The following is a 24,871-nucleotide window of genomic DNA, read 5'->3' on the forward strand; positions in this document are numbered from 1 at the left end:
ATTTCTCCACCCAAATGCGGTCCATCCCAGGCTCTTCCTCAGCCTCTACGTACAGAAAGGATGATCAACTCTTGTAGGTGAGGTGCAGTCACACTAGTCCAGCAATGTGCTTTGTGATTCCTTGCCAGGCTGGATTCCCTAACCATTCTGGTAAGCCTATCAATAAGCTTGCCCAAATGCGGTGAAGACCTCTCTCAGAACAGCCGATTTGAGAATATTAATCCATTTAACCTGGGTTTTCCTTATCAATATGGAAACGTTTAGCCTCTGAATTCTGATGGATTGATTCCATACTCCTGTATGACATTCCCTGGCTATCAACTGCCCTGAGTAGGTTTGCCTCAAGATATTTGTGGGCTTTGCTAAATAAACTTTGATAAAATAAGTAACATTTTTCTGATATATATGAAAATGGTTTTCTCATCTTTCTATGTTGGACTTTTCCACAGCCACATCTCCTGTACTCATGAGAAGTTTTATTTCCTCAGAATTAATATGCCTCCATAACAGAAAATTTCAGAAAACTCCCAGGCACATGCATGTCAAATGCATGTCCAATAGGCTTCCACAGCAAACTTCTCATATGTAATTCACCCAGGGAGGAAGCAAGGACCCCCAGTGTTCTGCAGACCCACAGTAATCCAAGCTGCTTAAATCCTTCATAAATCCTCTGTGCAAAAACACTAAAGAGATTGCCAGCAGGAAATTCAACCACTGGTTGCCTTGGACATTCCTAGAAAACTTTTCCTTAATTATCAGCCAGAGCACTATGTCATTAATGTAGGCAAGAGTTGACAGTAGCTGGTCTAAGACAGTAATGGCCGAGACAGACACACAAGGCAGGTTCAGAGGCTAATCAGAAGATGAAATTGGATATGGCTTGTATGACCACAAACATGAATGCGTGTGAGGAATGAAGGAAAAATAAGAGCCAGCAATGATTCCCCAGATTTCTGGCTTAGATATTTGAGAGGATACAGCCACTTTTTATTAAACACAGGAGGAACAGCAGACCTGGGGAGAAATATAGTTAACTGCACACGAATTTATATTTGCTAAATGATGAAGCAAATGGAGAGCAATTTTTTTATTTTTATTAAATTGCTGATTATGTTAAGAGAAAATATTTGTATTTAATATCTGTACATTTAAACCATCAGAACTCTTATTTTCAAGACCCTTATTCCCAAGTTTTCTATATATCTCAGTAATACATCAAATAATATTAACCAGCAAGGGAGGGAAGTGAAGATGAAATTTTTATCGAAACACTAATCATAAATGTTCATTTACTTATTCAACACTTACTGAATGTTGGCAATGAGCTAAGTACCAACGCGAACTAGAGAAATATAGATAATAACGATACTGAACACCTAAGGAGTACCAGCCATCATGCTAAGCACATCATCTGCCACTGACAATCCCCACCACAATCCTACTAGGAAGGTGTTATTACAATGACTATTCTATAGATGATAACTAAAACTAAAATTCTAAGCCCCCAACTGGCTGAACAAACCCCCTCTTGGTTAAGGGGACCCCAGGGAAATCTTAGAAACTGAGTTCCTGGCCATGGTGTGATAGGAAGCCAGACACGTATCATTACATCCCCTCCTTTTTGTGGTTTAGACACAACAACTGACCAGCATTAATGTTAACATAGAGATCCTAAGACTAACAAAATGGACTCTGTGGCAATAAGATACCAAATTATAAAGATTACCTAAGGCCATGCCAGCCAAGGGTTAAGTCATGTACCCTCTACACTTAAAGAATAAATTATGTTCCAACTGCCACAAGGTTTTTTTCTCTAGCAGTTAAACCAGCACTGGCCTCAAGATAAGCACTATTGAAACAACTGCAGCACTTTCACCACCAGACGCTGACCCCCAGCCCATTCCATAAGCCATACCCACAACTTTGATTGGAAAAGAGACAGCTGTGGTTCAGTAACTTTCTCCTAATAAGAGACCATGGACCATGGACTGATTCTGGCTGGTTTACAGAGGCTGTAAACTTGAAGGCCTTCGTGTCCTCTGCCTTACCTTTTGATATATAAGGCCTAATTGTACAACACTTAAATGTTAAGTCTCTACCCAAAAGTGAATATGGGATGCAGGTAATATTTATGTTTGCTTATCACACATGTACCTCTCCCACTTCATGAATATTCAAAGCTCCTCCTGTAACCTGTTGAATATGTATACTTGGCCAACCTCAGCACAAATTCCTGTTCTACCCCCTCCTCCCTCAAAGTGTCTGTTATTAGCCTCTGCCAGAGGCTGCACTTCCCAGCCTGCAAAACGGCCAGCCTGCAGGCTATAACCCTTTATAAGAAATAAAGTTTCCTTCATAGATTTATAGATTTTGTGATTTTTTTCCATGATGAAACTGACATAGCAACATGTTGAGTAACTTGGCTAATGAGTTTGAAACCAAAGTTTGTGCCAAACCCTGGGACTCTAGAGCCAGTCTCTGCTGTCCTCTTCCCTCAAGGAAGTCAGGATCCTATTGGAAGACAGACCATACATGTCCTTAGAAAGCATTTACAATGATCACCTTGCTTGTTCATCTCAAATCTCGCAGATCTGCCGCCTTCTCCAGGCCTCTAACCACTTGATTCAGTACACTTGATGTGATCTAGCATTACCAGTCTCTCCTCCACCTCACGCTGCCTGTAATCATAGCAGTCACTTGTTTTCAGTCATATCATTACAGAGCAGCATTGAGTTTTCCAGTTTATAAGCAACCCAAATTTCTTTCTTTTCCTGTTGAGCTTTTGCCTTGAATGTCTAGTTTTCCTTGGGGAAACGTAGTTCCCAATTCCATTTCCCACAGGAGCTTTACTCTGGAATGTCTAATAGCATGTGTTTGTTTCAACATCGGGGATATAAATACGTAAAATGAAGTTCTGCTTGGTGCTGCTGCAAGGCTACAAGAACTGAGGGCCAGCCAATCATGAGCCGAGGGACTTACTGTATTCGTTTAAATATAGTTCAGGTTTATCCCTTCTCTCTACCTCAACAAGATTTAGCACCTAGAACAAGACACTACACCTTTCGTTTGCACTCTGAGATTGCTAGGAAGTAAATCCACCTGGAAACCGTACTGGATAAGGAGCAGGGATACATAGCAGCGGCTGAAAAGAAATTACTCTAGTGCTAAATCAGAAAGGAAGCTCGTTAACACCCCACCACCTTTTGTAAAGTCAAAAATACACTGTCCAGTATGAAACCCAGCCAAGATCTCAGCTGTTGACTGCTCAGTGAAAGAGGAACAAGAAAGTGACAGAAGGACATTCATTCCGGCAACCCTGAGAATCCAGCAGCCCTCACCTGGTCTCCAGCTCCATGACTTGCCACCCTCCTCACTGCTCTAGTCTAAATTCCACACCTTCAGAGCTAGAATCAGAGTTTCCAGGGTAGCAGGAGTGGAGTGAACCAGGAGGATCCCAGCATCCTCCTCAAATGTAGGGACTGAGACTGGCGGGGAAAAGGGGCAGGGTCCTTTGGGGATTGTAATGCACCCAAGGGGAAATCCCAGAGATCCAGGTCCAGTCCTCTGGGCCTCCCCAGCTAGCCTGGTGTAGTTCCATCTTCACTGAAGTTCCTCTGGTGATAACACGTCATGTTGAAGAGGATATTTAGGGCTTCCTGAGACAAAGTGCTAAACACTAACCAGGAATTCTCAGCAAATACTAGTGAGTGAATTAAGAATGAATGAATATCCTATAAAAACAAGCAGCAAATCAGGGACTAGCCCCGCCCCCCCAATCCCCGACCCCATGGCTCATTGAGAGCTCTTGGACCAGCAGCATCCCCACAACATATAATTCACCTACTACCCCATATGAGAGAAATCTAGGAGGTTCTCGTGTCCTGGGGAGCAAGCTGTTAAGTAGAAGTGGGAGAATTCCTAACCCTGTTAAGAGTTGGAATATTAAACTCTAAAGATAAGCCTGAAAACCAGCTTTAAAAAATGTGAGCATTCCTAGTTAACCTAGAGAGACAGAATTCTTTTCTCTCCTACCAAGACAAACCCACAGTAGCTCAATGCCTGGATTATGAGGCCATATCACAAAGATGTTGGTTTTTTCCTTTTGGGGAGTTGCTGAAAGAAAAGAATTTAGGCATTACAATTCAGACTAGATCCATCCATTAGGTCCACACCACACCAGTAAACAGTGATACAGATTTGCATACTGTTTTTTTTTAAATTCACATTTAATAATGTTTTACTTCCCAAGCCCCTTATGAGCTGGGCATTGGCTAAAAAGCTTTTGGCTCAGTACAAAGAAGAATGTTCCACGCCTGTGAAACACCAAACAATGGAGCAGTGGTGTTGTAAGGGAGTAGCCTGTGGCCCATTCAAGCCAAAACTGGATCATTATTTGTTGCAGATGCTTTAAAGAGTTCTAATAATTTAGGTGTGAGATGGGAATAAATCTCTAAGATGTCTTCCAGTCTTAGCATATACAGTAAATTTTTTCTATGGAAAAAGCACCCTAACAGAAAGTAACCAGTGACTTTCCCTAGTCGCACAACCAGCCCCTCCAGCTTCTAGCCTACTACTCTTTCCACTAGATGGTCTTCAACACCACCAGTGCTCAGCCCCAAGATACCAGGGAAACACTGGCATTGTCCCTTTGGTTTCATAGAAAATGAGCCCAAATAAAAGACTCAACATCTGACCGACAGGCTTTCACATATTTTATAAGACGATCAATTTAATACCATATAGGTGTATTAGACTGAGACTGTTTTGTAAACTTCTGAAAGCCGATACAAAGAATATCTCGGAGTTAGTATGGTAGAACCTTCTAGAACACTTGTCATGGCCTGAATCTTCATGCCCCTCCAGAATGCATATATTGGAACTTGTATTAGGGTTCTCTGGAGGGACAGGGCTAATAGGATAGATGTATATATGAAGGGAAGTTTATCAAGGAGTATTGACTCACTCAACTACAAGGTGAGGTCCCACAACAAGCCATTTGCAAGCTGAGGAGCAAGGAAGTGAGTCTGAGTCCCAAAACCTCAAAAGTAGGGAAGCTGACAGTGCAGCCTTCAGTATGTGGTCGAAAGCCTGAGAGCCCCTGGCAAACCACTAGTGTGAGTCCAAAAGCTGAAGAAGTTGGAGTCCGATGTTCGAGGGCAGGAAGCATCCAGCACGGGAGAAAGATGAAGGCGGGAACACTCAGCCAGTCTAGTCATTCCACATTCTTCTGCCTGCTTTATTCTAGCTGTGATAGCAGCTGATTAGATTATGCCCACCCAGATGGAGGGTGGGTCTGCCTCTCCCAGTCCACTGACTCAAATGTTAATCTCCGTTGGCAACACCCTCAAAGACACACCCAGGAACAGTACTTTGCATCCTTCAATCAAGTTGACACTCAGCATTAACCATCACAGAATTTAACCCCCAGGTGATGTTATTAAGAGGTGAGGACTCTGGGAGGCCCCACATTCATGGCTGGGATTATTGCCCTTTTAAATGGGTTGAGGGAACAAGTTTAGCCCACTTCGGCTCCTTCCACCCTGTGAAGACGCAGCAACCAGGCACCATCTGTGGAGCAGAGGGCAAGTCTTTACCAGACACCAAGTCTGTTGGCACCTTGATCCTGGACTTACTAATCTCAAAAACTGTGAGAAATAATTTTCTATCATTTACAAATTACTTGGTCTAAGATATTTTGTTATAGCAATGGGAACACACTAATACAATGCTATATTTCAGTATTGGGGATAATTGGATTAAACTAATAATTTCACTATTACCCCATAATCAAAAATAATGGCAGCATTTATTTGGCTGAGTCAGTTTCATACTTAGAGTATGGGAATAAGAATTGTTCCATTATAAAGGTCACAACCTTACATAATGCTCGCCCTTACATAATAGTCACACCCCTATTTTTGGACCGGCAGAGCCAGCATAAAAAGTGTTATCATTACACAAACAAATACAGCACTTTAGAGGTGTTTTTAAGGACAGAAATATATTTTCAATTCTATTACTATTTTTCAAACAGCTGAGGCTAGACAGATTCCAAGTGCCCTGCTTCGCTGTTTTTGAGCTGTCAAAAAAAATGAATCAACTGACTACAGTCACGTATCTAACCCAAACATAGAATTTCCCAGGAAGCCTGAGGTTATTTGGGTCAAGTTTCTATGGTATTTGATCTACAGCCTGATAATATAGCTTTTGTGCTACATGAGCACACTAGGACACAGTGTTATTTTTTAACTGAGACATAAAAACCAAAGTAACAATCTACTTGTATTCATTGTCAAGTTTTCATATCATTATAGCCAAAGAAATGAAAACCACTCCCAACCAGCCTGCTTCTATTAATACACACAGTGATCTTTGATGTAAATGTCACACATGCTCACTTTAGGCTTCTGGTCAAATTTGCATGAGGACAATTAAATTCCGAGGTCCTGAATCTCCTCTGTAAATTCAACAGATAGATTTCTCTTCTTGTACGAAGTTATTGTTTGCTATTGTTCTGAGCTACTCAACAGCTGCAATTCTGCAACCCACTGGATGTTGAAGGGTGTAATAATTGTACTGAGGGATACGAATGTATGTAAACTCAAAGCCCAGTGCTGTCTCTATGGTGATACACTTATCCACATTCCTCCTACCCTCAGGACACAGCCCTCTTCTCCAAATACCTGGACCTTCACTCAATTTACCTTCCCTTATACACCCTAGATGTGCACCTTAGATAGTGCACCTTAGATGTGCACTATTATGGTAGCCACTAGCCATATGTGGCTACTGAGCACTTGACATGTGGCTACTGAGCACTTGACATGTGGCTAGCCTAAACTACTGAGATGTGCTGTCTAAGTACAAAATTACCTACTAGATTTTGAAGACTTAGTATGACAAATATAAATACCTCAGTAATTTTATATCAACCTGCTGAAATACTTTGCATATATCAAGTTAAATAAAAACATATATTATACACTGGAAAATTTTAAATTATGTGTGTAGCTCACATTATTGGATAATACTGAGTTGGCTAATTTTAGGTTCTCTTTCCCTGACTCCATTCTACTGAGCTTTCTTCAATTACACAAAAATTGGGTCTTCTAATTTTATCCTTTATCTCTTAATCTCCTTTCCTATCCTTTTGTTTTTTCTGTGCTGCATTCTGGGTAATATCTCATATTTATCTTCCAAATCACTGATTCTTTCTTCACTAGGTCTAATCTATTGTTAATCCATCCATCCACTCCATTAGGTTTTATGTTTACTTTGTTTTGATGTCTTGAATATGGTTTTGTTTATTGAACTTCCACACAAGATTTCATCTGGTTTAGAAAAATATTGGAAACCATTAGGCAATTTCTACTAATGCTGAATACATGCATACTCTTGTCACCAGCAATTCTACCCCTAGGAATAAACCCAACAGGAATAAATGATAGCCCAAAACTGAAAATTACCCAAATGCCCAACAGCTGTAGAAGGGAATAAATTGTGGCATATTCACACAGTAGAATACTAAATTAAATAAGAAAAGTATAACTATATAGAAAAATATGATGTTCGTTTATCCTTTTTCATATGTTGAGAGACAAAGGTCATATACAAAAGATTATATAGTATATAAATCCATGAATAAAATGTTTTTGTTTTTAACAGGCAAAATTAAAATGCTATTAGAATTCAGGATACTTGTATAATAGTCACACCCCTATTTTGGATACTGGTTGACCTTGGAGTAAAAGATTACATGAAGGGAATGGAAAGGGGGTTTATGAGATACTGGTAATGTTCTGTTCCTTGATCTGAATGCTGGTTACATAGTACATTAATTTATGGAAAGTTATCATGGTATATCCTTATGATTTTTAAACTGTGCATATAATTTAACAGTATAATAAACTCAAACTCTTATCAGTGGTTTTCAGAAAAATATATTTGGATGTTGTATTAGTCTGTTTTCACACTGCTATAAGAACTACCTGAGAGAGGGTAATTTATAAAGAAAAGAGGTTTAATAGACTCATAGTTCCAAGTGGCTGGGGAGGCCTAAGGAAACTTAAAATCATGGCAGAAGACGAAAGAGAAGCAAGGCACGTCTTACATGGCAGCAGCAGAAGGAGAGTGATGGGGGAAGTGCCGCACTTTTAAACATCAGATCTCGTGAGATCTCACTATCACAAAAACAGCATGGGGAAAATCTGCCCCCATGATCCAATCACCTCCTACCAGGTCCCTCCCCTGACAGATGGAGGTTTACAATTGGAGATGAGATTTGGGCAGGGACACAGAGCCAAACCACATCAAATGGTAAAATCTTTTTTTTTTTTTTCCGTTTTGAGTTGTCAGTTTTGAACATAATTTTATTTCCAAAATTTCATTTTGTTTCCTTTTCAAATTCTGCCTAGTCATTTTTAATAGCTTTTTGCTCATGTTTTCAAATCCATCTTTTATTTCTAGAAACATTTTAAGGACATTTCATTTATATTCTGACTGATAATTCTTAAATTCAAGTTCTTAGGAAGTCTAATTCTACTGTTTGTTGTTTCCACTGATGGCTTGTTTACTCTGCGTAACTGGAAACTTTTCATTGTGAAGTCATATGTGGTTGATTTTAATCTGTGAAAATTCTATCTAAAGAGCCCCAGCTGTGGGAACATTCCTACAAAGCGGATTCTCTTCCGATTGTGCTAGAATCCGATTGTGCTGGAATCCTGAGTCTCTCTCAAACTGGAATTATCTTAACAATTCTTTTGCTTCAGTTTTCCTGGACAGCATATGTGGATAATGTGAGTTTAAGTCCTAAACCTTCATGAGTTCAGAATTCTCAGGAGAGACATTTCCCCATCCCCAGCCAAGGCCAGAACAATTTCTCATAGCAATTTTTCTTTGCCAAATGGAGTTTTCTAGTCCATCTTTTCACTGAGGGTGTAGATCTTCAAGATTCCTGGCTTTTGCAGACTCTTAATCAGTTCCATTGACCTTGTAGTGCCCAAGTCCTCACCTTCCATTCCACAGTGCACCCCATTCATCCCTGTTGTATGGCAATTAAAACCAAAGCTTTCAGTTTGTTGTCCGCACACACCCCCAAGGCAGCCCATATCTTAGATCCTCACTTACCACCCTGGTGTCAGCTCTCTCTCCATTTTTGCCTCTGTAGAGATTTACATTCAATTTTTATGAGCTTAGCTATATATTTAAAAGGTTATTTTTTATATTACATTCAGCATTTCTCAGTGTGTGTAATTGGGAGAGCTTCTCCAAATATCCATTCTTCATAACACTAGAAGCAAAAGTTCAACAGGCCTTCTCTACCTGATGCTTAAAAGGTAGTGAGGCAGTCATTTCAGGGGCTTTGGAGAGGTCCTACTCCGTTACCTTCCAGCTTAATTACGACTGAATTTTCTAGAACTAAAACAAATGTTTAACGTGAGCAGAGGTGAGGTGAGGTGTCAACCAATCAATTTTCACAATATGCTACCACCTACCATTCAGTGGACTTGCTAAAAAATCACCCAGCAGAGAGAGCCTTGCCACTTTTTTATGCCAAAGGATCAAATAATGCAGAAACCATTCATTCATACAATAAATATTCACCAAGAATCTGCTCTTTGCAAGGTACAAAGTGCTAGGCAAACAAAAGTGATTAAAACATGAACTTGGCCCTCAAAGAGTTTAGCTAGGATGCCTAAAAATTTTCTTGCCTTAAGTGCAAATTGATCAATAAGTAGAGATTGCCTGGAGCATTGTATTAAGAATCTGAGGCTGGGCGTGGTGGCTTATGCCTGTAATCTCAGCACTTTGGGAGGCCGAGGGGGGTGGATCACAAGGTCAGGAGATTGAGACGATTCCAGCCAGCACGGTGAAACCCCATCTCTACAAAAACTGCAAAAAATTAGCTGGGCATGGTGGCATGCACCTGTAATCCCAGCTACTCAGGAGGCTGAGGCAGGAGAATTTCCTGAACCAGGAGCCAGAGGTTGCAGTGAACCAAGATCGCACCATTGCACTCCAGCCTGGGTGACAGAGCAAGACTCTGTCTCAAAAAAAAAAAAAAGTCTGAGGACAAGTCTAGACTCAGTAATTAAAAGTGAGTGATCTGTTAAAATACAAACCACACTATGCCATTTCCCTGTTGAAGCACCTCTAACAGCTTCCCATTACTCCTAGGTTGTAATCCTCCTAGATGTGGCCCTGCCCATCTCCTAGTCTTCCTCTTGTTCACTCCATTCTAACCATACTAGCTTCCTTCTGCTCTTCAAAGGTACCTAGTTCAATCTCACTTGAACTCTTTTGCACATATTCCTCCTCCCACCTAGAATATTCTTAGTTCTTTACATGGGTCCCACATCTCATCGTCTGAGTCTCAGCTTAAATGAGACACATTTTGAGAGGGCGCTTCCCTAGAGACCCCGTAAAAAGGATCTCTCCCACCATATCATTTATCTGTCACAGTATACCGTTTTTAAATTTTCTTCATCATCCATATCAGTATCTTGAATTATCAAGTTATTTGTATATTTTCTCATTTATTCTTTACTTTTCTCTATATTCTCTAAATGTACCTGGTATATGTAGTGGGTGCTTGTGGTATACATATGGATGAATATAAATAAATGGATAAATGGTCAATGATGTCTGCAAGCATGCAAAATAGGAGAGTGGCTCTACTTGTACCACCTAAGTGCATCAGAGGAAAGGTGACAGTAGCAAAAAATGTCAACTAAGTGCAAAAAAATGCCATTAGGTTCAGGAGTGACCAAAGGGGGCATAATGAACTCTGTTGGGAGCAAGTGTAGGACACAGGCAGGGAAACTGTCCCTGAAATGGCAGCTTATCAAAGGCCCTAAAGAAAAGCTGGAAGTTACTGGCAAGCATGGTGCAGAAAAGTATCCAGACAGAAAAAGCACACGCAGCAACAAGCAGGTGTGAGAGTCCTCCTTACTTCATGCTGTCACCCCGAATTCAGGGAATACAGAACTTCCCAAAGGGTTCCAGTTTTGGTCCCTTGTCGAGATGGCCAGGTGGCCAAATACGGAAGTCCTGTTTCAGACTTTCCCATCAACTAATCATATGGTTTCTAAGAGTCGTTCTACCCCCGGGGACCCCCACCTTCAGCAGCTGTAAAACCAGGATGTGGCTCGTGGGTCTCTCAAATCCCTTCCGTCTCTGCAGGTCTGTTAGATACTCCTGTGTTTGCTCCAGCACACATTCTGAATTGGCCAGTACTGGAACTGTAAAACGTATTGACTCCTTTTAGTGATTTCTTTTGTGCTGGTTTTTGTTCTTTAATGATTAAGAGATAGTCTACAGAATATCTGTCTTCCACTCTGTCACTCAGTTATAGCTAAACAAATCAACTGCAAAATTAAGCTCTGAATTTTGGTAAAGTCCAAAGCCTTGCACATGCCACCTCTGGCCAGTCTGAAGTCCACCGCTCCATATCACTGAAAGCCCTTCTTTAGCATGCAGGTGACTGGGTCCAACCATTTACCATCCAACCCCCCACAGCCACTGAATTAGCATCTCTCATGAATGGGGCCCAGAAATCTACATTGTCAACATTGGCAATGCCCAGTTAATTCCTTCTTATTCACCCTCAAGGAGAGAATCACTACATCTTAGCTTCACTCTGTTCCAGGATAAAAACAAAACAATAACCACAACACTAACAGTGGCCAGCATGCATTGAGTGCTTCTTATATGTGGTGATTTGTCCCAGGCTTCTGACTCCCTTTCTTGCCCCAACGGTGTTGAATTACTTGCCCAGGTTCACACAGCAACCAGCTGGGGAATCAGGATTTGAGTCCATGTTCTTTGGACTCCAGCATCCATGTAGCCAACACCTAACTACACCACAGCAGGGTACAATGCTTAAGAGCTTCATTCAGCTCTAGCGTCAGACTTGATGAGTTCAAATCCCAGGTGCACCATTTACTAGCTGTGTGGCCTTGGGCAAGTTATTTTGCCTCCTTCAGCCTCAGTGTCCTCAATGTAAGGTGAGGATAATAAGCATTGCTATTTCATAGGGTGCTTGGTTGTGAAGGACAACTGAGGTGACTCCAGTAAAATGCTGAGAAGGGAAACTGTTGCATAGTGAGCATTAGCCATGATGATCCAGCCTCCCTTTCTCCAGGCTTGGGCTCGCTGGGGCCTGGTAGTGGTCCCAAAGGAAATCTCTGCCAAGCATGAGCAGACGGAACTGAAGAAAATCCATCCTCTCTGCTGGAAAGCAACCCACAGCCCATGGTCTACTGACAGTGGGTCAGTAGTGTTGTCTTTGGAGATAAAGTATAGCACATTATTTGAACTTCAATGTTCAAAGGGCATCAACTCCTTTCTAGCACAGAACAGTTTCAGCCTTGCTGCTTCTTTTTCTTTCATGCCTCCTAATGGTTCTGTCTGTCATTATGAACCTTTCAGCTCTGCTTCCACAAAGCACAGAGGGATCCCATCCTTTAATCCTCAAAATAGTTTGTCTTTATAGTTTGGCAGGTAAGAGTTGGTTGCAGCAGTAACTCCTGAAACCTGCCTCTCATTATGCCAAGAACTGCAATGTGTTTGCCACATCAAAGCATGAGTGATAACAAATGCTTTCCGATGGTGAGAACTGCTCTTTATGGTCTGCTTTCCAAGTGCCCTCTTGACAAAGAAGAACTTTTTTTTACTAACATCAATCATCATTAGTAGCAAATGGTGATATCTGTATCTGTCCAGGTGACATCTCAGCCAAGGAAGGAAGCCACATCCTGAGAATGTCAGCTGTTACCTCAAGACTGAAATACAGAAACACTCACCTCAAGACCAAAATACAGTAAAGAACTTTTATCTTTCATGACAGAAATTATTCCATAAGTCCTATTTTTACTAAATCTTCTGAGGTACTTAAAATTATTAATTTTTTATTATAAATAAAACTAGTTTTAGAGTCATGCATATTTTATTCTTTTATTTTTGAGACAAGGTCTCACTCTGTCACCCAGGCTGGAGTACAGTGGCATGATCCTAGCTCACTGTAGCCTTGAAATCCTGTTCCAGTGGTCCTCCCACCTCAACCTCCTGATCAACTGAACTACAGGAAAGCACCACCAAACCCAGCTAATTTTTTATTATTTTTTTGTAGAGGTGGGGGTCTCACAGTTTGCCCAGACTGCTCTCAAACTCCTGGCCTCAAGTGATGTTCCTGCCTAGGCCTAAAATTTTAAGTAAGTCCCTATTTATGACCACAGATATTTTGAGAGTCCATTGCCACACTAGCCTTACGCAAATTCAGCGATGCAGCCATGAACCACTATACCCATCCCAAAAGCTCCACCCAGGGGAGACAAGGCATCTGAGGGGCACAAGCCCAAGCAGACCACCATGGATCTGCTGACCTGGGAGCAAACAGACTCCTCCACCCACTCAGCAACACCTGAACTTGGCGGGACCCAGCAAACAAACACCTCACTCCTTGGTAAGACTTTCCTTTGGCTGCACCAAAGTGGAACCTTCCCTCTGCCCCAATGTACTGAATCAATACCACTATTTCAGCAAGAGAAACTGAGCAAAACATTGACCACTTGTGTTAGAGAACAATGAAATATTCTCATCAGAAACCCTATCCTAGAGAAGGAATCTGTCTGCAGTAGAGGGAGGAGCTCCACTATCTTCGGAGAGCTCCAGGACTGACATTGCCAAGGTCTTCCCAACTTTACCTTCTCTCACTAGTCCCTAGAGCTGTCCAGTTCCTGCACATGGACATATATGAAAATACAAAAACATATGCCTCCTCCACTGACCAAGGCAAAAGCTGCAGTAATAGTAAAAGAACTATCAAGTCAAGGAATTATCTTAAAATATTACTAATAACATTAACAAATTACAAAAAAAGGATCTTTAATAAGCCTTCCATCTAATGAAAGATGGGATGAAAATCAATAAAAAATGTTGACAGAATACAAAAAGCTGAAGTTCAGACACTGAACACATTCTTTTAATGTTTTATTTATTTATTTATTTATTTATTTATTTATTTATTTATTTATTTTGAGACAGGGTCTCACTCTGTTGCCCAAACTGGAGTGCAGTGGCGCAATCATGGTTCACTATATCCTCTACCTCCCAGGCCCAAATGATCCTCCCATCTCAGTCTCCCAAGTAGCTGGGACTATAAGTGCATGCCACCACGCCCAGTTAACTTAACAAAAAAAAAAATTGTAGAAACAATGTCTCAATATGTTGCCCAGGCTGGTTTCAAACTCCTGGGCTCAAGTACTCCCCATACCTTGGCCTCCCAAATAGCTGAGATTACAGTTGTCAGCCACTGTGCCCAGCCGCTGAACATATTTAGCCAAACTTCTCACCAGAGTAAATCCCATTGTAACCACTTGGGCAAGCTTGGCTCCTCCCAGAATCTGCTTTCTAGGCTCAGTCCTTCATGTGGTCTTCCTTACTGTCCCCTTGGCCACCAAGCCATGCAGCCCTTCCACCATTTGCCCATGAAGGTATAATTCTGGTCCCTAGCCCCCAAGGTAAGGAAGTCTCTTCACTTCCAGGTCCCCAAAGGCACCTGCCTGGGCCACTAGCCATGCGGCAGTAACTTCATACTTCCCTCCTTTACTCTTCTTGAAGGTTTCTATGGTCCAACCATAGGCCAAGAAGCCCTGGTCTTACTAAACCAAGTGTTCTCAATCAACTCACCTGAGTCAAACAGGCCTTAAAAGTCTACCTATGCCAATCCTGTCATTTACATGTAAGGCAGAAAGACTGAACGACTTGCTCAAGGTCATAAAGAAAATTAAGGAGTACAAGCCAACCCTCCTGTTACCCAGGCCAGTGGTTTTCACATGGTACCACTGATGAAGCCTGGGGCTGTAGACCCCGTTGAGCCCTGCCCAGGATTCCTTTTCCACCAGTGCTACCAGGTGCTACTGCTAACCTCAGACCTCTAACCTTCTCCAGAGAACCACTCTTGGGTAATAGAGCCACCTTGCCCAAGTGTGCCTGGGAATTATCACTTAGGACCAGGTTGTCTGTAGCTCAAGACTGGTTGATGCAAGGATACAAAATTCCTACTTTCTTGCCTCAAGGCAGAACACATCCTGCTGTGATTGATGCTTCAGAGCATCCACAGGATCAGGCTCAGGATGGACCTCACCTGAAAGTGCATCCTTTCTCCTCAGAATGCTTGTTGTTAACTCATTTTGCTAAGATTCTCCTATATTCAGCTCTGCTTCTAGGGAATGTAACCTGACACTGGGGTTTTCTATGAGCATTCCAAGCAAGTATTCTGGTCCAAGCCCCACAGTGCTCAAATGGCCTGTATGACGATCTTTATCCACAGTCCATCAACATTCAATCCAGTCCCTCAGTCAGGAATACCCTCCTTGTCCCTTCCAGCCTAGAAGTCCACTCTTCCTCCTGGGAGAAGCACCAAGTCCCTCCCTCCTGCCCTCTCTACTCTCACCTGACTTGTAGTTAGGAGCTGAAAGAAACTCTGAAATCAGTGAATCATTATCGGCAGCATTCCCTAAAATATTTAGTCTTCAGTGCTCCTTAGGAAGCAGAGAAATGCCCCCCAGTGTCCCTTAATTTGCTTCTTACATGGTAAAATCTTTTAAACAGAGAATAAGGGTTTTCATTACAGCATTAACATCTCCAACATGCAGTGGCTCATACCTGTAATACCAACACTTTGGGAGGCCAAGGCAGATGGATCACTTGAGACCAGGAGTTCGAGACCAGCCTGGCCAACACGGCAAAACCCCATCTTTGCAAAAAATATACAAAAAGTAGCTGGGCATGGTGGCACATACCTATGGTCCCAATTATTCAGGTGGCTGAGGCATGAGAATCCCTTGGACCCAGGAGGCAGAGACTGCAGTGAGCTGAGATCACGTTACTATGCTCCAGCCTGGGTGACAGGGTAAGACCCTGTCTCAAAACACAAATCACCAACAAGCCACCCATTGCTTTTGAAAATACTCTACCCTACTTTCTCAGATGAATCATTGTTCTTGCTACTTGTTCTAACTGATATTCTTATCTGGATGCAAAATTTGGGATAAAAAGGCTTGTCACTCTGGAGGAATTATTTAACTATGACTTGTTTACATAAAACAGCATCCTAGAAAATGAGTTTGCACTGGTTTCTTTCACATCAGAGATCAGATTATGGACAAAACATCTGGAGAACTTATAACCTGCTTTGTAACAATAATGGCTATTCATGTATGGTGCCTGATACATTCCAGGCACCAGAAATATGTCTCTTCTAATCCTCACAACAGGTGGGGACAATATTGGTCAGAGAAATTAAATAACTTGATCAAGGTTAAGTAACAAATACATGGTAGAAACAGGATTTGAACCCAGGTCTGTCTACCCACAAAGCAAGTGACTAGGCTTCTTCACCGCCTATACCTCCTGTTCTCCAGTGCTTGAGACTGGTTCTACCCTGCAGCAGTTCCTGTTCCAAGTTAAGCTTCATACAAGAATTACCGGATGTTCTCGAAAGCACACCCTGTTCTCTGACCTTGAGAGTGGAACAAGAAGAACAGCATCTGGTATAGACAAACGTAAGGATCAAGAGGGGCTTTGAGAGGAAGGCAGAGTGAACGTTCTCTTCCCTGTTTCTCCCATAGGTCTAGCTAAAAACTGAGCATTAGATCTAAAACAAGAGTAAGAAGGACATTGAAAGGTGGGGAGCTGCCAAGCGGGTTAAGGACCTCAGGACCCAGGGAATGAATGACATGACAACAAGTTCCTGAATTTTGTTTTTCCCTCATGTATTTCCTCATCTATACTTGAAAAGCCAGCAACCTGGAAACACCAATACACACAGAGCAAAAAAAAAATAAGCAAAAAATCTCCTCTCTTTGTCCAAAGAACCAGGAAAGGGGCAGCCTAGCTCCTTTTAGATTGAAGAAAAAAATGGAAACTTTTAGATAATAACCACTCTACTCCAAACACACCACACACATACACACACACACACACACACACACACAAAACCTGTGGACCCACCCACACAAGCAAAGACCTAGTGGGGAACCTAGACAGTAGTGAGGAGCCCCAACACCCCCACCAGGATAGTTTCTGAGAGGCTGTGTGTGCAGGCTGGACTTTCATCTCTGCTGGGTGGCAACTTGGCTGCAAAGGTGTCAGAAGAGGCTGGTAGAGAATCAGGTCTTACCCGCCACCACTCAGCAGTAATGAAGCCATTTCAACAGTGGGAGTGGAGGTCACATGGAGAACTGTAACAGGACCCCTCCTCCTGGCTCAGCCAGACGGATATTGGTTTCAAAGAGCAACTGCAAATGTTCTTGAAACAAAAAACTACAAAGAACTAGCAAAGTAATGAGAAGTATCAGCAAAGAAACAGAAGATAGAAGAACCAAGCAGAAACTCTGGAACTAAAATATATTATAAATGAAATGTAAAAAAAAAAAAACTCAATGGATGGGTTCAACAGCAGAATAAACAGAACAGAGGCCAAAAAAATCTGTGAACTTATAGATAAAACAGTTACCCATAAACAATCAAAATAAATTAGACTGGGGAAAAAAATGAACTAAGCCTCAGAGAGGTGTTGAACTACAAAAAGATGTTAAAGGTAGGTCATCTGACTCCCAGAAGGACAGGAAAAAGAGGGTGAGGCTAGAAAAGTATTTGAAGAAATAATGGCTAAAAACTTTCCAAAGCTGGCAAAAGACAGAATCAAGAATCTGAGCACCAAACAGGATAAACCCAAAGAGATCCACACCAAGATGCATCACAGTCACACAAAAAGACAAAGGAAAAAGCCTTGACAGTAGCCAGAGAAATGATGCATGAAGCCATAGGGGAAGAACAATTTGAATGAAAGAGGATTTTGCAGAAGAAACCAAGGAGGTCAGTAGGAAGCAGTGCAACATTTTTTAAGTGCTGAAAGAAAGGAACTATCAATCCAAAATTCTATATCCAGAGAAAATATTCTTCAGGGATGACACTCTCAGATGAAGTAAAACGAAGAGGATTTGTCACTAGCAGACCTGCCCTAAAATAATGACTAAAGGAAGTTCTCTAAACAAAAAGGAAAAGATAAAAGAAGAAATGTCTTGGAACATTAGGAAGGAAGAAAAAAACATGGCAAAAATATAGATAAATACAATCGAGTTTGCTTCTCCTCTTGAGTTTTCTAGATTCAGTTGATGATAAAATCATAACACTATCTAATGTGGTTCTCAAGGTATGCAAAAGAAATATCCAAGACAATCATATAATTGTAAGGGTAAAGGGAGGTAATTTTTTTCTTTTGTAGAAACAAGGTCTTGACATGTTGCCTAGGCTGGTCTGAACTCCTGAACTCAAGCAATCTGCCCGCCTCGGTCTCCTGAAGTGCTGGGATTACAGGTGTGAGCCCCTGTGCCTGGCCCATGTCTAGGTTTCTATACTTCACTGGATCTAATAAAATGGCAATAATTGTAGGCAACGATAAATCATGTATATCTACATGTTTAAAAAGCTATGTCAAAAGATATACTCTAAAGCAATATAGATAAATCAAAATTGGATTCTATAAAATGTTCAAAGAACACACGGAACAGCAGGAAAAGGTCCAAAGAGAAACTGAAGAGGAGGAATGAAGGCATCTGCCCCTCTTCTGCCAGAGTCACTTTAAAACTAGACCCTTTTCACAAGGCAGGGAGCACAGTCATTTCTGCTGTTCTGGGGATACATCTCGGGTGGGAAAGGGATGAACCCACCAGTTTTTTCCACAGAGCTTTGTCTTGCATTGGTGAATGTGTGCCCTGGTGCTCATGGAAGGCTCTTCTCAAAGCCCTCAGGCTGACCTGCCAGCACACCCAAAGGGGCTCCTTATCAAGGCGCAGAGTCTCAGCTCACCTTCAGCATGGCGGAGGTTCCCTCCTGGGGGAGAACGGTACATTTGCATTCTGTTTACAAAAAGCCAAAAGCTACGCTTTGTGTGCAACCTATCGGCTGGAAAAAAAAAAAAAAAAGGAACTAGGGTGGCTTTGAGAATGATCTGATGCAGCTAGGGCAGGCAGAAGAAAGAAATGCAACAATTTGGAGCAGTGCCCCAAACACTTAAATGAGCTGGGTACAAATCAGTCGGCCTTGGTAAACTCTACCTATAGAGTAAAAGGATAAAAAAACAAAAAGACCTATTTTAAAATAGGCATTTTCTGACTTAGAAATACTAAGATAAAACAGACACTAAGTTCCAGAGTAGCTGAACCTCCCTTTAAGTTTATTAGGGATAGGAGTCCTGAATCTTTCCAGGCAAGAAGGTAGCCCCACAGTCAGTAAACCGCGTGCTGTTCTGTGTTTCCGGCCCCTTAACTTTGTATCTCCTAGAATAATGTTTCTAAAAACTTTCCATTACAGTTGCTTATAATGTTTCTACTTTAAAAAATATATATATATATATATATATATATATATATATATCTGGGAAGCTATTTGTACATGTCATTCATTATTCCAAATGTAAGGGTATTTGTACATTACATGTCATTCATTATTTCACATGTAATTTTAATCAGATCAACATAAAAGCATCTTAATATAATCAGTAATGGCACTGGTAACTTTAAATATTAAAATCTACAATAGGGAAAAAGGAGCTTTGATTCATTGTCTCTTTTCGAATTAGCACAATCAACTTGGCATGTACGTCCAATCTTTCTGTCCAACCTCTCATGTTCTTTCTGCCTTTTCCCTTGCTTCTCACTCCCCCAACTCATGAGATAACAAAGAGAAGGCTGTAGAGGGCAGAGTCAGGGTTGACAAAAAACAAATTCCAATTATTCCTTCTTCCACATATTCAGAAACCTATAGCCTTTTATAAAAACAGTTCTATTTTTTCCCAGGATATCTACTTTTTGTGTTTGCCCTGTCTTGAGCCAACTCTAATAGACTTTTCTGTTGAGTTCTGATCTGTACCTGAGATTCTTAAGAGGTATATTTGCAGACAATACCATGAAGATTTCCCAGAATTTTTGGAAACAATCTTCCTTATACCAAAAAGTAAATTGCCCCAGGAAGACTCTCCTCCCACCTAGGACTTCCTAAGAGCAGAACTGGCACTTGTAAAAACTCAGGAAGATTGTAAAAAATTTGGAAATGGGGTTCCACGGTTTCAATATAATGTTAAATTTGAAAATTAATGCCTCAAGTTAATTGGCTCTTGCTGCCTTGAGCTGATTAGTGAACACTAGAATTCATGCTACAGCTCCCAAGCCATTTGTCTGCAATGCAGGGCTCATGTTCCAAATTCTGCTTATTGCAGTAAAAGATAGTATGCTCACATCATTTCATGACCGTGGTGCTACAGTGTTTCTACTGGCTTGCATGCTTCTTACAGGTGGGCTGATGTTTATTGTGTTAGTATATAATGCTGCAACTTTCCACTGGTACACAAAGCTAGTGGTTTTCTAAAGCAGTCCTGGAATTCATTACCATGGAAACAAAAGGTATAAAAAGCTGTTTTTATCTAATAGGAAAACCTAGAGGAACTCTAAAAAAGATCAAAAGTGTTTTCAAAGTAAAGGTAGAGTCAAATACATCATAGTTTAGGCTAAAGGAGCCTTGGAAAGGAATCTCAAGGCAGGTTAACAGAGGAAGGAGGCGGGCTGTGTAGTGATGGGAGAAAGCTCAGCAGCACCACTGGGAGGCTCTGAGGCTGGGACAGGGACAGGGTCGGGCTGCTGACCAAGTCTACCCCCCAAAAAGTGGCTGAAAGAACCCAACACTCTTACTCTGCCAACATACAGGAGACATGGTTTGAATTCCAGTCTCTCCCCACAGAGGTGAAAATGAGTAGTCTGTTTTTCTGACATTAATATTATCATACACACTCTGGTCCTAATACATCCATCCAACCATTCTAGACTCTAGATTCTAGACATGGAAACGAGAAGTAAATGAAAGAAACTTAATACGAATATGTTCATTTTATCAACTCATCATTTGATCTAGAGTTTGATCCCATGTGTTCAGGAAATGCTGTCACAGGTCCTATTTTAGTTTGGGAAAGGAGTAAGTACAAACCACAAGTATTTATTTTGGCGTTTACAGTGTTTTCCTAACATCCAAATAATTTCACCACATCCTGCCATCAGCTTCAAAATAGAATTTTGAATATATTCTTTCTTCCATGGAAAACTTCCTGATGCATAAACTGCTCTGACCATCTGTAATAATACAAACTCTTATCCAGAATCCTCCTCAGAAAACATCTGGAACAATAGGAAGCTCCATCAATGCTGCTAAAGGAACACAATGTTTCTGGAAGCCATGTGATCATTCCGGCAGCAGGGAAGATACATGGGGTCATGGGCAGTCAGACTCCATCCTTGTACTGAGGCCACTGCCCACTATGGATGTGCTGGCCAGCCCATCTGCCATTCCAGCCAGTGATATACTGAGAGTATGAGTCTTACAGAGCTGAAGTCCTCTGCATTAAAAGGCTTAATTTTCCTGCTCAAAGGCAGTCTTTTAGAATGGCAAGGAAAAATTATTTTAACTGAGAATGGGGTTAAACTAACAGCAGGACTGTGTTTAGAGAAAGGAAACCATACAAAAATAATTTGAAAACATAGCATCTAAAAGGCAGTAAAAAGCAATGGTTGAAAGCATGGACTTTTGAGTCCATCAGACACACAGGTTTGAATAACACATGGCCACTTACTTTCCAGGTAACCTCAGATAAGCCTCAGTTCCTCATCTGAAAACCATACCTATCTGACAGAATTGTGGTAAGGATCCAATAAGATCAGGCATGTTACGTGTTTAGCATAGTGCCTGGCATATGGGAAGTTGTCAATAAACATTACCTCTTGCACTGTTTCTGTTATAGGGAGCAGGTGATGTTTAGCCTGGAGAACTGAAGGCTCAGGAAGAACAGGGTCTTCAAACACCTGAAGGACTGTCTCATGAAAAAGACATGCACAAGACAGAAGAATTGAGCAGAGAGATGTTTAAATAAAATCGAAGAACAAAGACAGCATTGAATCACCACCTATCAAGGGTCTTACTTGAATAGATTTTGGTTTGGATGAAAGGCATAATAGAAAACCTCAAAAATCTCTTCCAATTCTAAGGTTTCATAATTCCAAGCATTTGGAGAATGAGGAAAAATAATCACTTAAAAAAAAAAAACTATTTTGTGCCAAGCTTCCTAAAACATCTTTAAAATGTCCAAATATCCATGAATCATAGGGTATTATTCATTTTATTTGAAAACCATGGAACTCTACTACTGAACTTCATTCTAAGTTGTTTAAGACAAAGTACAATGCAAAACTGTCTACTTTTCTTTCATAAAACCATTTTCTAGATGGGCATAGATTCTTTGGGGGAATTCTTATCATGCAGTTTTTTACATCAAAATCTAAACTTGTACCACTTAACTGCAATGAATTATTAATGCTATTAAACATCATAACATCTTTTAAAAATAAGGTGTTAAATATTTATTCATCAATCCTGTACCATTACAATATGTTAGATCAGTGATTTAATATCTGAAAAAAATTATCACATACTATGCATAACACTGATCAGTAGAGGCTGAAACTTTCCTGTAACTTCAATCCAAAAATACATTTTTTAATTTTAGTTCTCCATAATTCAGAGAAATAGTTAAGGGTAAATATAAGTCTTAATCAAAATCCCTATTCTCCTAGCATGTGCTAAACCTACCCTGCTTCACATGCAGACCCTTGGCCCCAAACAATCCCAAGAGGATGTTGGCTCAGAGCAGCAAGGAGCCGACAGATGGGGCATTCAGTAAAGGAGTGGTGCTGGGTTTTTTCATTTTTGTTAGAGACGAAAGCTGCTGGAAAAATATTCTCCACTTAATCTATTTTATTTTCAGCAAGGTTTTACCTGTAAATATTAATTTATATACCAGCAAAACTCACTAGATGCTTGAGCTACATGAATATAAATGAAATAAAGCTATTCAAACTAAAAAATGAAATTTCCTGTATCTTCCTTTCTCAGGCAGAGGAAAAATATCCAAGAATTTAAAATTTTATACCAGTGGTTTCAAAGACAACAAAAGATCTCATATTGAGCTCTCATTTAAATAGGTGGGGTTACCAGGGTAGAAATTACAAGTTAAAGTGCTGCAGCATAAAGAAGAAAAATAATCATTTATGCCATTTTCAATACAAAACCTATTTCCAAATCATCAAAACTCTTTACACTTGGAATATTGTCAAATCTCCAATTTTTACCTTGCTGAGATCTATGACCACCTTTTGAAACAGAGACAGTGTAGGTATGATTACTCCCTGTGGTTAGGAAAACGGAAAAGAACCATCAGCCCCTCAAGAATGGTGGCTTTTCTTACTGGAATGAAGCAAATAAAATCAATTCATTGGCAATGCATTTAATTTCTCTCTCAGCAATTAATTGTGACTCTACATTGAATAACAGTGTAAAGAGTCAAGATACTCATGTGGCAAATGAAAAATAAAGCAAAATGTTTTATCTTAAGTTACATGGATTCCCAGAGTGCAGAGGATGGGGAAAGGGTCAGGGGAGGGATTCTCCTAGGTTTGATAACACTTTCCTTAAATTCAACAGCAATTCACCTGTTTAGCTGTTCTACAATGCTGATTAAGAGGGTACAGCATTGTGCCCTCTGGGTGTTCTGTGCTCACTAGTTTGGGTTTCTACTGGGACCCCCAGTTTTGTCTCCAATGGAAGTTGGGAACACAGCACTCCAACCTTCCTCATTTTTAATCCTCCTAGAGACTCCTAAAATAATCATTTGAAGTTTTGTCATAGCAGAGAGACTGTGAGAGGGGAAGAGGTTTCCACGTACTTCCACCCCCACATAGCTGAACATGAGCTGGCATCAGGTAAAAGGTTCACAGAATTCCCAGTCTTGGAAGACTCTTCCTCCTCTCCCGGCCTCAGTTTGCATACTCCTACCCATTCCTCTAAGCCCAGTCCAATCCCACATTACTGCATGAAGCCTTGTGCTATGGAATGAATGTATATCCCCCACCAGAATTCATGTTGAAATCCTAACCCCTAATGTGATGGTATTTAAATATGACATCTTTAAGAAGTAATTAACTCATAAGCGTGGAGCCCTTGTAAGTGCCCTTGTAAGAGACAGCAGAGAGCTTTTCTTGTCTCTCTCAACACCATGTGAGGATGCAACAAGGAGACAGCATCTGTAAACCAGGGAGAGGGACTTCACCAAGAACCCACCAAACCGGTACCCTGATCTCAGAATTCCAGCTTCCAGAAATGTGAGGGAGGAAAAACAAGGCTATTGTTTAAGCCACCCAGTCTAAGATATTCTGTTGCAACAGCCTATAACAGAGTTGATTAAGATACCTTGGCTGCTAACTGCAGCTTCCTTGGATGAAGTCAGCCTCTCCTTTAAACCCCAGGACCACACTGTAGCCCTTTTTACACAGTTTCATATTGCTCGTGGTTATTTTACAGGATTTTGGTCATTTCCCCTCAACTAGAGTATAAGCAACATTGATGGCTTAGGGTCTTCTTTTCTTTCATATTATCCACTACAAAGTCAAACACGCTGCATATACCTGTGGGATGCTGCATAGACCTGTTGGTGGGTTGATTGAATATTACCTGCTTACCTGTATTACTAAGTTACAGAAGGAGAGCACGTGGGTTAAATGCTAGCGTCTCTTACGCTATTCTACTTCTCTTGATGGGGAAAAAAAAAATATTTAGCACTTACTGGGTTTAGAAGCTGTACCAGGCATTGTTCAGCACTGTCTCACAATGCTAGGATAGGACTTGACCACATTAACTCTGCATTGATTTCTTTCCCTGTGAAGTCCTTTTACATTCATATTTGATTAAAATGAGAATTTACTAAGGCATA

The 24,871-nt window shown here is 40.9% G+C and overlaps 1 protein-coding gene and 1 long non-coding RNA gene across 3 annotated transcripts in view; one reads left to right on the forward strand and one right to left on the reverse strand.

Moving 5' to 3' along the window:
• GRM8 (glutamate metabotropic receptor 8) overlaps positions 1-24,871 on the reverse strand; it is an 801,552-nt gene that overhangs the window by 754,529 nt on the left and 22,152 nt on the right. The gene's annotated exons all lie outside the window — the stretch shown is intronic.
• Positions 8,597-23,388, forward strand: LOC140709575 (uncharacterized). Its single transcript, XR_012090074.1, has 2 exons — positions 8,597-8,795; positions 21,851-23,388. It is a non-coding gene; the product is annotated as an uncharacterized lncRNA (long non-coding RNA).

This window comes from Chlorocebus sabaeus, chromosome 21 (assembly GCF_047675955.1).
Source record: "Chlorocebus sabaeus isolate Y175 chromosome 21, mChlSab1.0.hap1, whole genome shotgun sequence".
In the NCBI taxonomy this organism is placed as follows: Eukaryota; Metazoa; Chordata; class Mammalia; order Primates; family Cercopithecidae; genus Chlorocebus; species Chlorocebus sabaeus.